Consider the following 17,669-nt stretch of genomic DNA (forward strand, 5'->3'; position numbering starts at 1 on the left):
CTTCAAACAACAGGAGGCAAGCTCTAAATCAAGCCCTTGGAGATCTTTACACGAAGAAAGGCAACACAAAGTCCAGTCTTTGTCCTCTAGCACAGACAGAAGCAGCAACTGCAGGATAGCTCTACAAAGCACAGTCACAGGCAGGGCAGCTCTTATTCCTCAGCTCTTCAGCTCTTCTCCAGGCAGAGGTTACTCTTGGTTTCCAGAAGTGTTCTAAACTCTGTTGTTTGGGCGCCCTTCTTATACCCATATTGCCCTTTGAAGTAGGACTACTTAAAAGTAAAGTCTCTCTTATTTGTGAAATCATGCCTTGCCCAGGCCGGGCCCCTTCACACACCAGGGGACTGGAGACTGCCTAGCACAGATGGGTCATCAGGAAATGCAAGCTACACCCCAGCTTCCTTTATGTCACTGTCTAGTGAGAGTTGCAACCAGCCCAACTGTCAAACTGACGCAGACAGGGAATCCACAAACAGCCAGAGTCACAGAAATAGATTAAGCAAGAAAATGCCCACTTTTTAAAAGTGGCATTTTCAAACACTCAAACTTAAAATCAACTTTACTAAAAGATGTATTTTTAAATTGTGAGCTCCGAGACCCCAAACCACACATGTCTATCTGCTCCCAAAGGGAATCTACACTTTAATCATATTTAAAGGTAGCCCCGTGTTAACCTGTGAGAGGGACAGGCCTTGCAACAGTGAAAAACGAATTTAGCAATATTTCACTGTCAGGACATATAAAACACATTAGTATATGTCCTACCTTAACCATACACTGCAGCCTCCCCTTGGGGCTATCTAGGGTCTACCGTAGGGGTGTCTTACATGTAAGAAAAAGGGAAGGTTTAGGCCTGGCAAGTGGGTACACTTGCCGAGTCGAATTTGCAGTTAAAAACTGCACACAGACACTGCAGTGGCAGGTCTGAGACATGATTACAGGGCTACTAATATGGGTGGCAAAACCAGTGCTGCAGGCCCACTATTAGCATTTGATTTACAGGCCCTGGGCACCTCTAGTGCACTGTACTAGGGACTTACTTAGTAAATCAATTATGCCAATCATGGATAAACCAATCAACCATACAATTTACACAGAGAGCATATGCACTTTAGCACTGGTTAGCAGTGGCAAAGTGCTCAGAGTTCAAAAGCCAACAGCAACAGGTCAGACAAAATAGGAGGCAGGAGACAAAAAGATTGGGGATGAACCTGCATGAGCAAAAAAGTCCAACACTAATCATGGAGATCCTATTACATACACATTTTATATAGGAGAACTTGCACTTTAGCATTGGACAGCAGTGGTAAAGTGCCCAGAGTAACAAAAACAGCAAAAACAGAGTCCATCACACATCAACAGCCTGGGAAACAGAGGCAGAAAGTTAGGGGAGACCACGCTAAGGATGCCAAGTCCTTCTTGCAATGCAGCACAACAGTCCTCTTGAGTCTCCCTCGTGTCCAGAGATGTACTGTAGATTTGGGTTTGAGGGTCCAATAATTATATCTGATGCCAGCTTTGAAGCAGGGGAATGTTCAGGAGGTTTAAACCCCAAGAGGTGTTTGGAGTATCCTGCCTCCCAGCCCTGACCCCAGATTGTCACAGGCACAAAAGACTAATGTCAAACCCTTTCTGATTGTGCTCAGGCAGATACTGCCTCAGGAAGACACTTTGTGGCAAGTATGGTAGGGGACAGCTCCTCCCTCCTATCAAGTCAGAGCAGGCCAATCCTGCCAGCACCTACTCTGACTTTATCTCGCTGTCTGGGAGCAAGACCAATTGTCAGCTGCATATAATCATGTGACCCAGGATACAGGCTGCAGGCACCACATAGTTAGCAGGCAGTCAACAACATGTACACTAACCAACTACAAAATGACACTTTTGCATTATAAAACCAATTCAAATGACAACTGATGCTCTTTTTATGGAATGTTAAAATATCAAAATTGCCCTGTGTGCCCGCATGCAAATGTAACCTGAGTCAGTGCAAACCTGAAGAGCACCAGGCCAATATATGTCATCTTGCCCTGCCTCTCTTCTGCACACTGTATCTACTGTTAAAAATAAGGGGTGGAACTGGCATTCCAAACAAAAATAATCCCAGCAGTAAACATCAGCCTAGAGGCCAAAGAAAGCAAGGGGCAGATAATGAAGCATTTGTAGAGGATACCAAACCCAAGGCAAACACAGAACAGTGTTCCTGGGTCATGTCCCCAACAATTCCCTACTAAAGAAAAGAAGGTAAGGATGTGGGGCTGCAAGGTGGAAAAGAAAGAAACTCACGAAGGACGAGGACACTCAGCAAAGACAGTCAGGGCAGGTACACATGTCATAAGTCCCTGGCAAGAAGGTGCAGTGAGGAAAGGCTAACCCCCTGCTTAACAGTGAAGAAGCAAAAACACAATGCCTGCCATAGGCCCATCTTGGAGGCAGCGAGGAGCACACCAAACCCCAAAACCAGGAACGCACATCCCCTCAACAAGTCCACCTAGGCGCCGGGGAAAAGGCACAGACATGAAACAGAGATAAATGGCACATACCTCACAAGCCCCAGGCCCAGAGGGGAACACAGGGGAGTATCACATGCAGTACACTCTCCATTCAAAGAGATAAACTAAATCTCAGCCCCAAACCCTTCCAGGATGTAAAGAAGGACATGTCAAGCATTGAAAACAGCACCAAAAAGATCCGGATTGAGCTTAAGAAGGGGTTTGGGTTATAGAAACAGACATTAGATAGTGATACAGGGTGCTTACTTCATGTTTCAAGCTCAGCAGATATAAAGTGGTAGGTCCACAACCAACATGCACCCAAGGATATAGTTTGGACACTCACCTACCTCCTTTGGTTTTGAGTTTAAATGTAGGAACTTTGATAAGATTAGCCTTTAATGACCTCAAGGTGTGCACAGGGACATAATGGAAAAATCTCCTAGATATGTATTCTGATCACAAGTCTCTATAGGTTCTGAACACTAGAAGGAGGATCTTGAATAAAACTCTTTTATGAACTGGTAACCAGTGTAACAATCTCAGAGCTCCAGAAGCTGAAGCTCAATGGGGGAGTTTCAGAACCAATTTGGCTGCAGCATTCTGTACTACCTGAAGCTTTTGGATAATAGACTTGGGATATCCAGAGTACAAGCTGTTACAGTAATCTAGCCTTGATGTTAATAAAGACCTAACAATTGTTTTCCTAGATGCAAGGGGGAGTCACTCAAAACACTTTTTCAGGGTTTTCAAGAGGCCAAAACAAGTACCAGCCACCAAGGTTTCTTGTGGCAAAAAAGAAAGAGCTGAGTTAAATTTAAAGCCCAAGTTTGTGGCTACCTGAACTGGAGGGGGGAAATGGATTGGAAATAGAAGTAGGCCACCAGAGGATAGGATCAAAGGAATTGGAGCTTCCAAAGAGCATAATCTCAGTATTGTCTGTTTGCGTTTGAGGTGTTAAGCTTGCATCCACCGAATAATTTTGTTCATACAATGTTTGAAATTAAAAAACAATGACAAAATAATGATCTGACAAGACAAAATAATGAGCCGGCAATGTGATTTCGAGATATTCGGTCTGAATATAGCACACGCACACAGAATCCCCAAATTCAATGGGGAAAGGTATGTTTGTTGCCTTCAGGGTAATTCAGGGTCATTGTTCTGGAATAAGATAGAGGGCTGGATTGAGTGTCAAAAGTGGCCAAGAAAAAAATTATCAAACATCCCTGTTCTCTTCATGTCCACACTCTATCATTCTCTTTCCACCCATTTCCTCTCCCTTCGTCTCTCACCCATGTCCCTGCTGCAATTAATCTAAGAAGGCTGGGTGACGGAGGTAAGAGCAGCAGCCCTGGGCTTTCAAAATTGATCTTCAAAGGCTCCAGCCCACGGGGTGGTGCCCGGTGGTATAAAAGGCCAATCCGACCCGTTCGACCCTGACGAAACAGGGCCATGACTAAAGAAATTGCTTCGACGTGTTAAAGAAAAATATGTCACCATGCAATTTGATTTGATAGTCAATCGAATAAAAATCAGGCCAGCTGATGAAGTTGAAGTCACAGCCAGGAAATACTATGACCATCCTGGTAGTGAGTGTAATCTTCCTTTGGCAATTGCTCAGAGATGCTATGTACTTTTGACATATGGGATTTATAAGGCATCTCTAATTTACCTCACTTACGTCTTGGAAAGAAGAACATGGCCCATATCACTTAGTATGCATAGGATGAGAATCATTACATCAATCAATCAATCAATCAGACAATTTGTAAAGCGCGCTACATACCCGTGAGGGTTTGAAGGCGCTGTGGGGGGGGGGAGGAGGTTGCTACTGCTCGAAGAGCCAAGTCTTGAGGAGTTTTCTGAAAGAAAGTAGGTTCTGTGTCTGTCGTAGATCCGGCGGGAGGGTGTTCCAGGTCTTGGCGGCGAGGTACGAGAACGATCTGCCACCGGAGGATTTGCGTCGGATGCGGGGGATTGATGCAAGGGTGAGGTTAGCGGAGCAGAGATGTCGGGTGGAGGTGTAGAAGCTGAGTCTGTTGTTCAGGTATGATGGTCCTGTGTTGTGGAGTGCCTTGTGTGCGTGGGTGAGGAGCTTCAAGGTAATCCTCTTGTTGACGGGGAGCCAGTGAAGATCTCTTAGGTGGGGGTGATGTGGTGGTGGCAGGGGATGTTGAGGATGAGTCGGCCGGAGGCGTTTTGGATGAGATACCGGTGTAGAGGGCGTTGCCGTAGTCGAGTCTGCTGCTGACGAGGGCCTGGGTTACTGTTTTTCTTGTTTCTGTTGGGATCCATTTGTAAACTCCGTGAAGCATGCGGAGGGTGTTGTAGCAGGAGGAGGAGATGGCACTGACCTGCTTTGACATGGAGAGTGAGGAGTCGAGGGTGAAGCCGAGGTTTCGTGCGCTGTCGGTGGGTGTCGGTGGGGGACCCAGTGTGGACGGCCACCATGAGTTGTCCCAGGCGGAGGGAGTGAGCCGAAGGATGAAGACCTCTGTTTTGTCCGAGTTCAGTTTTAGCCGGCTGTCTCTCATCCAGTCAGCGATGGCTTTTAGTCCCTCGTGGAGGTTGGTTTTGGCGGTGTGCGGGTACTTGGTGAGGGAGAGGATGAGTTGGGTGTCGTCAACGTAGGAGATGATGTTGAGGTTGTGCTGGCGGGCCACTTGTGCGAGGGGGGCCATGTAGATGTTGAACAGCGTCGGGCTGAGGGATGAGCCCTGGGGTACGCCGCAGATGATGTTGAAGGCTTTGGGGGGAGGCGGACTCTTTGGGTTCTGGAAGCATGTGGTCCATTCGAGGGCTTGCATTGCTGTTAGATACTGTTAGATACTGACAGAAGGAGGAAGAACGGAACTTTCAAGATATTCTCCTATTTATATAGGGGTATATGTTCTCTATTTTTTTTCTAGTCCCTCTGTCATTAATTTATGTTTTTTTTGTTACCTCTCTACTTTGGTCCTCAGTCTCATACATTCAGGCAGGAGGGAAGCACAGACTGTTCCATTAGACTCTAGTACTACCTTATTGTCACTGTGCACTCATTTGATGTGCCTCAATGTAGGTTGCAAACATTATTTCTATATTTTCATATTGTATAACTTCTCAACATCAATGTCAATGTATTATACTGTATCAGTGTATTAGGACTATCAATATGAAACTGATTCATAATGGAACAGTCACTGCAGTTTCTGTATGTGTTAGGTAGCAATTGGCAAACTTTAAAACTTTAATTAAAAACTCCAAAGAATGCATTTGCACTGGATTATTGTAGGGTATACAGACCCGCATTGCGAAGGGGCACACCCTCAGTGGGTGCATCCGCTTCTGGCTGAGACTGTGATTCCAAGTATAAATTAAAATATTTTATCATCTGCACGTTTGCCCAGTCATTGTATGCCCTTCAGACAACCGACACGTGGGTGTGATGTCACGCAGCAGGCACGCAATCGGTAATAAACACCCTGAGGCGGTGTTGTGTTAACAGCTTCTTTATTTACTCAACTCGTCCCACACTAAACTCTTCCCGCCTTTCCTCCCCTATATATGTCCTTCCCTCTGTCATCCTGGTGCGACCCATCTCGCACCTCCGGCAAGGGGGGTTTCTCTTACCCACCACTTCCGCCTCCATCGTAGTGGTGCTGGCCAGTTCCGGCAACAACATTACATCCCTCCCCAATGGGGAAGAGGGGAACAACCAAGAACATGAGATGAACATAAAAAGTGAGATGCTGCCATTACCTTTGTGGCTTGTGGATGGAGACAAATGTCTCTTATTCTTTTGGACGTTCTCCTATTAAGGTCAGTCACACGCATAGTATGCATATCGCTGAGAGGGGCCTGGGTTACGCCTCAACATGGGTCTCCCTTCTCTCGACCGGTCCGACACCTGGATCTTTTCGGCACTCTGGTTGAGTGCCGTCGCTCCTGCGAGTTGGTTCTGTGGTTATTCCACCATCGGGCGAACTGTGTGGTGTTCTGAGACATTTTCCGGTCCTCCGCTTGTGGGTTCTAGGCATGCAGGCTCCACATCCGAGTCTGCTCTTTCGTCTGTGTTGGTCTCGTCATTTTCGCTGAGTGTCGTTTGGGGCAAACGTTTGAAGAGTGCCACATTGCGGGTTACGGTCTCTGGCCCTTGCTGGGCTGTTACCATGGTGCCTTTCACGGCGGTCACAGTCCACGGCCGTGTCTCAAAAGGTAGGCGGAACTTCCCTCCTGGGTGGTGGTCTTTAACCAGGACTGCATCACCTATTTGCACAGTTACCTCTTGGGCTCTCCGCTTCTTGGACGCATGTGTATTAGTGCTGGCTCTCCTTGCTGTTGACTTGTCAGGCGGCGGTGGTTGATTTGCCCATGATGGGTGATGCGGGATGGCATCCGTCACTGTTCTCCCGAAACAGAGTTAACTGGGGGTGGCTCCGGTGGTGGCGTGAGGCGTGACCCTGTACTCCCTTAGGAAGGCGTATATCGCTCTTTCGGGGTTCTCAGCTTCTTCCACGGCGATGCGGATGACTTTGTTCAGGGTTTTAACAAACCTTTCCACCTCTCCATTTTCTTGTGGCCACCGGGGTGTGATGCGCCGGTGTTTGATGTTTGTTGATGCTAGGAAGTCCGCCCACTCAGGGCTGTTGAAAGGAGGGCCATTATCTGTGCGCACCTCTCCGAAGAACCCGTGAGTGGCCATCAGCTTTTCGAACGTGAGGATGATTGTGTGCGCGGATGTTGAGTGCACCACATCGACTTCTGGATAGCGCGAGTAGTCGTCCAGTACTATAATCATGTGTGAGCCATCGGGGAGGCTCCCAAAATCTGCACTTACTCTTTGCCACGGTGCTGAGGGTCCTTGCCCTGTGAGAACTGGTGCCGGGGGTCTGGGTTGCCACTGGCTTGGCAGACGAGACACCTTTTGACTGTGTCTTCCACAAGCTTGTCCAAACCTGGGAACCACACCTTGTTCCTGAGGCGGGCCTTTGACTTGACAATGCCCTGGTGTGCTCCGTGTGCGAGGGATACAGTTCTGTCCGTCAGGCTGGATGGAATCACCAGGCGGAACCCCGTCAGCAGGCAGCCTTCTTCGCTCACCGAGAGTTCATGGCGTAAGTTGAATAGTGCATGTAGACAGGCTTGGGCTTCTTGTGTGCGGAAGGAGTCTGGGCGTTGGAGGGGCCTCCAGTCCCCATCCGGGTGGCTGCTATGGCAATCTGTAGACATTCATCCAGGGTGGTTGCTGTTATTACTTCACTGAGCGGTATGGGCAGGGGTCGGGCGTGCTCTACCACCAGCCTCACATATTCTTCTGTCTCCTGGGCTTCTTCCACTTCTTGGGGTGTGGCTAGGCGAGCGTGTCGAGACAGGAAGTCTGCAGGGTTCTTCGTGCCCTGTTGATATTCAAGTGTGAAGTCATATTCTTGAAGCTGTAGGATCCATTTTTCAATCCTTGGCAGAGGTTTTGAGGACGAGCCTTTGAAAGGGGGTTATAGGGGCTTGTGGTCGGTCACCACCGAGAATGGCTTGCCATATAGATACAGATGGAAGTGGCGGCACCCCCAATGGATGGCGATGGCTTTCCGTTCGATCTGCGAATACCGCTGCTCTGTTGGCGTGAGTGTGCGGCTGGCAAAAGCGATGGGGGACCACTCTCTGCAGTCTTGTTTCTGTGCCAACACTGCTCCTAGGCCCATGGGGCTGGCATCAACTACCAGCTGTGAGTGGAGTTGGGGGTCAAAAAATGCCAGTGTGGTGTCGGCGGAAAGGGCTCTTTTGGTGGCTTGGAAGGCATCCTCTTGCTCCTTACCCCATTCCCATTGGTGGTTTGCTTGTGTGAGCTGTCGTAGGGGTCCTGTGATGTCTGCAAGGTTTTTCATGAAACGGCAGCAGTACATGACCATGCCCAAGAAACTCCAGACTCCTGACACCGATGTGGGCGCTGGGGTTTCCTGGATGTCTTTGAGTTTTAGGGGGTCCGGTCCGACTCCATTTTTTGAGAACCGATACCTGAAGAAACAGATTTCTTACTTCAAGAACTCACATTTATCCCGGTGGAGCGTTAGTCCTCTTTTCTGTAGTCTGGCAAACATGGCTCGCAACCTCTTTAGGTGCGTTTCGACGGTGGGGGCGCGGACCAAGATGTCATTGCTCACGTTGAGGACTCCCGAGAGTCCTTGCAGGACTTCTTTGATTATGTGTTGGAAGACTTCCGCCGCGCTAGAGATGCCAAAATTGAGTCTCTTGTATCTCCACGGACCATTGTGGGTGGAGAAGGTGGTTATGGGCTGTGATTCGGGGTGCAGCATGATCTGGTGGTATCCTGATCGGAGGTCCATTTTGGATAACCAATACGATCCTGTTAGCTCACTGAGGATATTATCTATTGTTGGGGTCAGGTGTCTCTCCTTGGGTTTCCTTGCGACCACAACTGGGGATAACCACGGTGTTGCGCCTGGGACTTTCTCAATGATCCCTGCCTGTTCTAGGATTTTGAGTTCGTGTTCAACTTTGGGGCGCAGGTGGAATGGCACCCGGCGATGTCTGAGCACTGTGGGGGTGACTGACTCATCGATGTGGAGGCGTAGTGGGGGCCCTTTCAGGCATCGGATTCCCTCAAACAGTGTCTTGAATTCCTGCGTTAGGTCGTTGAGTGTATTCACATGTATGCTAAAGGCAAAGTGTACCAGGTCGAGGTCTTGGGCCATTTGGCAACCGAGTAGGAATCCTGCGCCGTCTTTGGAGACGTAAACTTTTGTGGCTGTTCCAGTGGTACCATGGGAGATTTCCGTCTTGAACACCCCTGCTATCTCTAGGGTTCGGCTGTTCCCAAACGCAAAAACCTGTATGTTTGTGGGTTGGAGTGTCGGCAATGGTTTGGGTAGTTTGTTGTATATGTTCATGGCCATCAGGTTTATGGATGCACCCGTGTCCACAAGTGCTGGAATTGGAGAGCCTTGGACCTTAACTTGGCATGTGGGTAGGCAGCGTCCCCCAATGGCGTGTATTACGTGGACTGTGTGTTGGTCATTGTCCATGTCACTGTCTGAGTCTGGGTCTAGCGTGGCTTCAACCATTTTGATGGTCTTCCTTGTGGTGTTGGTCGGTTGTTTTGGTGTGGTTCTGCAGACTTTCGCAAAATGGTTTTGTTGCCCGCATGCGCTGCATATTTTGCCCCACGCTGGGCAGGTGGTCGGATGTGGTGCTGTGCCGCCGCACCACTTGCATGGTCTGCCTCTTTGCTTTCCTTTGTATTTTACTCCTTTTTTGTCGCGGTGCGTTTGCCGTCACTGCATTGGCTGCTTCTGCTTTTACCTGGGTTGTTGGTGCCTGTTCCACGTGGGCCGCTCGCGCCCTTGACAGCTCTTGAGATCGTTCGAGTGTGAGGATGTCTTTCATTGCCATGTTTGGTTGCTGCAGTATGCACTCTCTGAGTTTTGATGACGAGCACCCTTGGATGAATTGTGCCTTGATCTCGTCCTCTTCGTTGGGCAGTGTGCAGGTGCTGGCTAATTCTTTTAGCCTGGCATAAAAGACGTCGACGTACTCATCAGTTATTTGGCGGGCTTGGCGTAGTAGGAACCTCTCGTAGTCCGGGTTTGCATCGGGCTCAAAATGCGCAGTAATTGCCCCTTTCAGAGTTTCGTAAGTCCATGGCCGCGCTTCTGTTATGGACTTGAACACTTTGAGGATGTCTGCTCCACCAATGTGGAGAAGAAGGGGTCTGCGCCTCTCTGGTATGACATCTAGGGATTCAAAGTATGTTTTGAGGCGTTCCACCCAGACTTTCCACCTTGCGGCTTGGGTGGGGGGTGCACCTGTGATGGTGAAAGGTTCCAGTGGTGGTATGCCAGCCATTGTGAGGGGCACCTGGTTGTGGTGAGGTGGTGAGTGTATGCTTGAAGGTACAGTACGTGTTTTATTTCATGTTCTCGCACTTGTTTATTGCTTTTTTTTGTTTGTTTACTGTGTACTCCTTTCCTTACTTGCGTTGTTTGAGGAAGAGGGGGAGGAGAACTTGCAAAAGATATGGCTTGTGCTTTATGAGAGTTCCTTTTAGACAGTCTGTATAAGTGCTTGTGGCAAAGAGAAAAAAGGCATACTTTAGCTGTTATTTTCTTTTTTTTTCCTTTTTTTTCTGCAGGTTCTAGAGCTGATTTTCCGTGGAGTGCAGGGCTGGAGCTTGCACGCCGCACGTGTGCGCACGCTCTGGCAGGGTGCGCTCTTGCAGTGGAAGTCCAGGGCGCATCTGGTGCCGGCTGTATTAGGCCACCAGAGCCGCAACGTCAATCGAGGCAGGAGCTGAGGGTTAGCGCAGGCGTTTCCTCACGCGCGCAGTCCTTCCTGGTGCGGCGCAGCCCTTCCTGGTGCGGCCGCTGTGTGCAGCTTGCGGCGGTGCAGTTGTCGGCGTGGGCGGCAGTCGACCAGTCCTTGGCGGCTTTGGGAAGCAAGCCGGTCGGACTTCCCTGAGGTAGGCTGTCGGCGTGGGTGGCAGTCGACCAGTCCTTGGCGGCTTTGGAAGGTAACCCGGTCAGACTTCTTCGGCTTCGCTGTGTAAGGGCGTGTGTCAGGCAGGCCCTGGGCTGTCGCTCGGTGTTCGGTGGGTGGTGCCACTACCAATTACGGTAGGCCCACTCTTGTCGCCAATTGTGATGTCGTGCAGCAGGCGTGCAATCGGTAATAAACACCCTGAGGCGGTGTTGTGTTAACAGCTTCTTTATTTACTCAACTCGTCCCACACTAAACTCTTCCCGCCTTTCCACCCATATATATGTCCTTCCCTCTGTTATCCTGGTGCAACCCATCTTGCACCTCTGGCAAGGGGGGGTTTCTCTCACCCACCACTTCCGCCTCCATCGTAGTGGTGCTGGCCCGTTCCGGCAACAACATTACACTGGGTTGTTTCTGTTCCGGAGAATTCCCCTTCTTAGGGAATTTGATGACACCATAAAGGGGGATGCAGTCAAACACTGCCCTTACCCTCAAGGGCTCTGCATTGGCCTCTTTCAGGGGCAAGGATGGAGGTTGTGCCTGCACTGAAATGATCAGGCTCTGTCACAATGTTATTGAATTTCCAAGGGTGCCTTGCCTACCTTGGATTGAATCCTGGTTTTTGACTGAACCTGTGGCTCACTAACTTGCCAGCTTCCCCTGGTGAGTCACAATTAGAGCATACCCTCGTAGCCTTGTTGCCTGCCCATGAATCTGTAATTTGGAGAAGTTGCAGGAGCAAAACATCAGGCTTCATCTGTTTGCATATGAGGAATCTTCTGTCCTTTTATAGAAAGGATCACTCAAATGCAAACCAAACCTGTTGTAGTCTCTGTCATCTGTCCTTCGTAATACTTTGGTCCAAAAACGTCCTGAAAAAGTGATATACTGGTTCTGTCAGCTTTGTACCTTGGAGTAAATATTCTGATGGCAGTTAAAAGTCATCATTTGGGTAAGAAGTTAGAGCTACTGATGGACCAGTTGACACAGTTCAATGACAGCCCTCGTGCAAGGAGACAGGGCACCCTGGTCAAAGTCATATTTCATTGTCCTCCCTCCAATGAGGGCATGAGGTCATATTTCATTCCTTCGCCACAACTGGGGGCTTACAAAGGGATCCTAAAGAATTAGTGATCATAGTACATAACATGTTTGCTTTGACCGCAGTAAAGGTGATCCCTTATGTAAGGGTGATGTACAACTAATTTGTCCAATTACATAAACTGCCTGGCTGGTGCTAAATCACACATAGGTGTAAGTTAGCACCACGTTACATTTTATGAAGGTTTGCTAAGTTGCTCCTTTTTTTGCAACGTTTAGTGCTATTTTGCAGTAGTATACACAGTGTTTTGCTTGTAGATAAAATGCAAACATGTCTTGTAATGTGTAACTGGGTGCTAAATGCTACCTTGCTGCAAAACAGCCCCATGGAGCAATATGATGCAGTCAGACATAGGACTCAAGTTAGTTCTGTACTGAAAATAAATTTTTGTAAAGTCATCAATTTTTGGGACAAATGTCTTGGTGATGAGCTCTGGTATACTTTATCAGTGTAAAACACCAGACCCGTTTCCTATATCATCCCCTCTCACACAGAGGGGCATATTTATAAGCAAATGTCGCCTAGGTCCCGATGCTCCACTTTTCTTGCGTCGCCCCTGCCCCACCTAACGACACCATGGTTGCACCGTATTTACAATTCAGCACACCATGGCGGTCGTTAGGAAAATAGTATCAACAGTATTGACACTATTGTGACACTTTGCTGCACTAGAGTCAAAAATATTGACACTAGTGCAGCAAAGCACAGGGAGGCCCATTGATAAAAATGGGTGCATCATTTTAACTCCTGCTCTAAGCAGGTGTTAAAAATTATGGAAAAGATGGGGCAGTGAAAAGTTGTAAATTTCACTGCACCATTTTTTCGGGTCTCCCTGCATCAGAACACCCCCCCTTGCATACGTTATGCCTGGTGCAGGCATGATGTGGAGCAAGGGTTTTCAAGGTGCCTCAATGCAAGCATTGCATCTATTTGTAAATACGGTGTGGGAGAAAGGCCTCTTTAACGCTGCCTTGGCAAAAAAAAAAGTGACACTAAGGGGTTGCAAGGTGGTGCTAGCGGCTTGTAAATATGCCCCAAAGTGCATTTCATCACTGTATATTAAATATGAACCCTTATAATAAATGCAAATTATTTGCTTTAGAGGCTCTCTGTGCAGGGTGCCTGGAAATGTAATAACCATTAGCCGCCCCTGCTTGTTCCATCACGCCTTATTATGTTGCAATGACAATTGCCAATACACAGTACCAAAAATATGACTCTAATAAGCTATGTTTAAGGGTTTACCATTCCAGTGGCAGTGATACTAAAGGTTGGGTAATTACAGTTCATGAAAGGTGGCGTTTATGCATGACTCACAGATAAGCTATCCATTTGAAGCCATTACATTCCAGAGGCGCACATATTATTAGTCCTGTGTGGGTTGATCAATGCATGTTTACCGAGGGAGGCGTCTTGAAACTGTCTATTTCACATTGGAAATTTGTATTACAAAGTGCAGCTTTTACGTTCTTTTCCGAAGTCAAATAGCGTCTAGGCTTTACACTTAAAGATTCATGAAGATTAAAAGAACATTTAGAAGGAACCATGAAAAGGCAAAACCAAAACAATTGGAATATTTGATGTATAGAAAACTGCAAAATATTGTTGGTTTTTTTCGAAACACTAGAAAATGGACCAGGGAGAATGACTTGCTGAATGTATGCAACATTATGATAGACTCATTTCGACGAATGTGCTCTTATCTGCCTAAATAGTTATTTGGGCAATGTGAAGATAAATTCCAAATTCGGCAAATATATGTAGATATGGAAATATTGCAGACATCAAAGCATCAAAAGGAAAAATGGAAATGAGCACAGAGTATCCTGAATCGTAAGACACACAGGGCCAGATGTAAGAAGCCCTTAGCACCACCTTGTGCCACATTAGGGTCATTTTTTAATGCTAATGTGGCGTTAGGTTGTCAAAAATGCTCACCATATTTCCAAAGAGCCGCAATGTACACATTGCGCCATTATGTAAACCCTATTGCCACATTATGCCTGTGCCAGGCATAACATATGCAAGGGAGGTGCTCCGGTGTGAGGAGGCCCAGAAAAATGGTGCTGTGGAATCTATGATATTCCACTGCGCATTTCTAGCATCTGGCTCCACCAGACTGCCCCCGTGCCCCTGATCCCGCCGACTGCCGCCTGGACTGTAGTTCGAGGCCCTCCACCACCCGCAGGCACCCGCCTGCGCCTCATCCCTGGTGCCTAGTGGTAGGCATCTCCTGCTGTTGCATACATATTCCTTTGTGTGTTTTTTAAAGTGTTTGCTTTTCCGTTTTTCGTGTTATTCTTAAAAGCTTATTTCTTAGTCTGACCCATTGTGCTTGTTTTTGCATTGCTTGCATTGTTTTCTCTGCCCCTGTGCCCCCGGTATCTTGTTCGCTGTGTAAGTGTCTCTGCCCGTTTCTGCCGGCTCTCGCCGTTCACACTCTTCCTGCCACTGTGCCCCCTGCGGCCCGCCTCCCTAGCACACCCATTGGCCCTTCCCTCCTGCCTCCCAGCTGCTGCACCCTCCCACCTCCCCCTCTTAAGGCAGCTGCTGCGCAGACGCGCACCAGAGGCAATCCCATCTGCACCCGTCCGCACCTGGACCACGCCCAGCGCCAGTTCCCCTGGCTCTTGCTGCCCGACCCCCATAGGCAACACCACCCCTCCTCTACACTCCACGCCCTCAACCCAGGTCAACACCCTGCCTGCGCCCAAGCCAACCCCAAGCACACACATGGACCCTTCACATGTCATGCATGGCACTTCTCTTGCACCCCCACAAACACCAACCACGCCAACACGCTCCACACTGACTCTAACGCACCTGCCATAACACGCCCCCCAACAACACTAACACACCCCACACCAACACTAACAACTACACTAACATGCTCCATAACAACACCAATGCACCCCACAACAACACCAACACGTGCCACAACAACTCACTCCACAACAACGACAGCCCCCGCAACCACCTTAACTGCATACTCCTAAACACCCGCTCCGTACACAAGCACGCCATTGAGCTCTAGGAAGTGACACAACACATTCCCCCGACATTGCCTTCCTTACGGAAACCTGGATGAACCCATCATCCGAACCCGACATAGCCATCGCCATCCCAGAAGGCTACAAAATCTCTTGTAGGGACTGTCTAAACAAGCAAGGAGGAGGTATCGCCATCATACATAAAAGCACTATCAAGATCACCACTAACACCCACGACACCCTAGATAGCGCAGAGCACCTACACTTCCTAATTCACGTAAACGCCAACACCACCCTCAGAGGAGCCCTCATTTACAGACCACCAGGACCTCGCCCCCCCTTCTGCAACTTCATCACTGACACCATCATCCCTCACGCCCTCACCTCCACAGACTACATCCTCTAAGGTGACATCAACTTCCACCTAGAAAACCCTCACACCCACAACTCCACCACCCTGCTAGACAACCTCACGAACCAAGGACTCAAACAATTGGTCACCTCACTCACACACTCAGCAGGACACACGCTGGATGCTATCTTCACCGCCAGCAACCACATAGCATTCACACACACCACTGAACTCCACTGGACCGACCACCACTGCGTCCACTTCTCCTTCACGAAACCCCCCCACCCACTACCGACAGCACACTACGTCATACCGTAAGTGGGACAAGATCCCCACAGAACACCTGCTCACCAAACTCTCACAACCACCCCTTCGCCAACGACCCCAACTTTGCAGCCCAACAACGTCACACAATGGATCACACACCTGTGCAGACTCTCTCGCCCCTCTGAAAAGTAACAACACCACCTGCAACATCAAGACCGCACCTTGGTTCACCACTGAACTTCAAGCCTCCAAGTGTGAATGCCGCAAGACCGAGAAAGCTTGGCGACAAGAACTCTCCATATCCAACTTTTCCACCCTCCAAACCACCATACGCAATCACCACCAACTAATCAGAACAACCAAAAGTGCCTACTACAAAGAACGCATAGATAGTAACTCACATAACAGCAAGGAACTCTTTACAATCATCAAAGAGCTCACCAAACCCAAATCCTGCAACACCGACCCACCCTCACACAAAATCTATGCAACTCCCTCTCCAACCACTTCCACCTCAAAATCCTAGACATACACAACATCTTCACACCACCTGCTCCCACTATCACCCCCACCGACACCATCGAAGACACAACACCCCCCCACTCCAACCAACTGCACACCTGGGCCCCTACCAACGATGAAGAAACCAAAACAACCATGAGCTCCATCCACTCGGGCTCCCCCACAGACCCCTGTTCCCATCACGTCTTCAACAGGGCTAGCCCAATCATCGCTCCTCAGCTCTGCTCCATTATCAACAGCTCCTTCGACACCGCCACCTTCCTGGACTCCTGGAAACAAGCAGAAGTAACCGCACTCCTCAAAAAACCCAAAGCAGACCTGGATGACATCACAAACTACCGCCCCATTTCTCTACTCCCTTTCCCCGCCAAGGTCGCTGAGAAGCCTCACTTCCTCGAGGAAAACAACGCACTCAACACCTCCCAGTCTGGATTCCGCAAGAACCACAGCACTGAGACCGCCCTCATCGCCTGCACTGACGACAACAGGACCAGAGTGGACAAGGGGGAGACAGTCGCCCTCATCCTCCTAGACCTCTCCGCAGCCTTCGACACCGTCTGCCACCAAATCCTCCAAACACGCCTCTTCAACGCAGGAATCCGACACAAGGCCCTGGACTGGCTCACCTCCTTCCTCACCAAAAGAACCCAGAAAGTTTGCCTTCTCCCGTTCCAGTCCCCGGCAACCAAGATCATCTGCGGGGATCCACCATGGATCCTCCCTCAGCCCCACCCTCTTCACCATTTACATGGCCCCACTCGCCAACATCCTCCGCCCCCACGGAATCATCATCATGTCCTACACAGACGACACCCAGCTCATCATCTCCCTCACCAGGAACCCAACCACTGCCAAGACAAAACTCCACGCCGGACTCCTCGCCGCTGCCAAATGGATGACAGCAAGCCACCTCAAACTCAACTACAACAAAACCGAAATCATCATCTTCGGACCCAACAGGACAGTATGGGATGACTCCTGGTGGCCCACCGCCCTAGGACCACCCCAACACCCTCTACCCACGCATGCAATCTCGGCATCATCTTAGACTCCTCCCTCTCCATGACCCAGTAAATCAACTCTATAACTTCCTCATGTTTCAACACCCTGCACATGCTGCGTAAGACCTTCAAATGGATCCCCATACATATCAGCAAAACCATCAACCATGCACTTATCAGCAGCAGACTAGACTACGGAAACACCCTGTACGCTGGCACCACAGTCAAGCTCCAACAGAAACTCCAGCAGATCCAGAACGCAGCTGCACGGCTCATCTTTAACCTCCCACGCCACGAACCCATCTCCGCCCACCTCAGACTCCTTCACTGGCTACCCATCAGCAAAAGGATCTCCTTCAAAATCCTCATCCACACCCACAAATCCCTCCATAACACTGGACCAGTCTACCTCAACGAAAGAGTGAACTTCCACACACTCACTCGTCTTCTCCGTTCAGCTGACCT

Source organism: Pleurodeles waltl, chromosome 2_2, assembly GCF_031143425.1.
Source record: "Pleurodeles waltl isolate 20211129_DDA chromosome 2_2, aPleWal1.hap1.20221129, whole genome shotgun sequence".
Lineage (NCBI taxonomy): Eukaryota > Metazoa > Chordata > Amphibia > Caudata > Salamandridae > Pleurodeles > Pleurodeles waltl.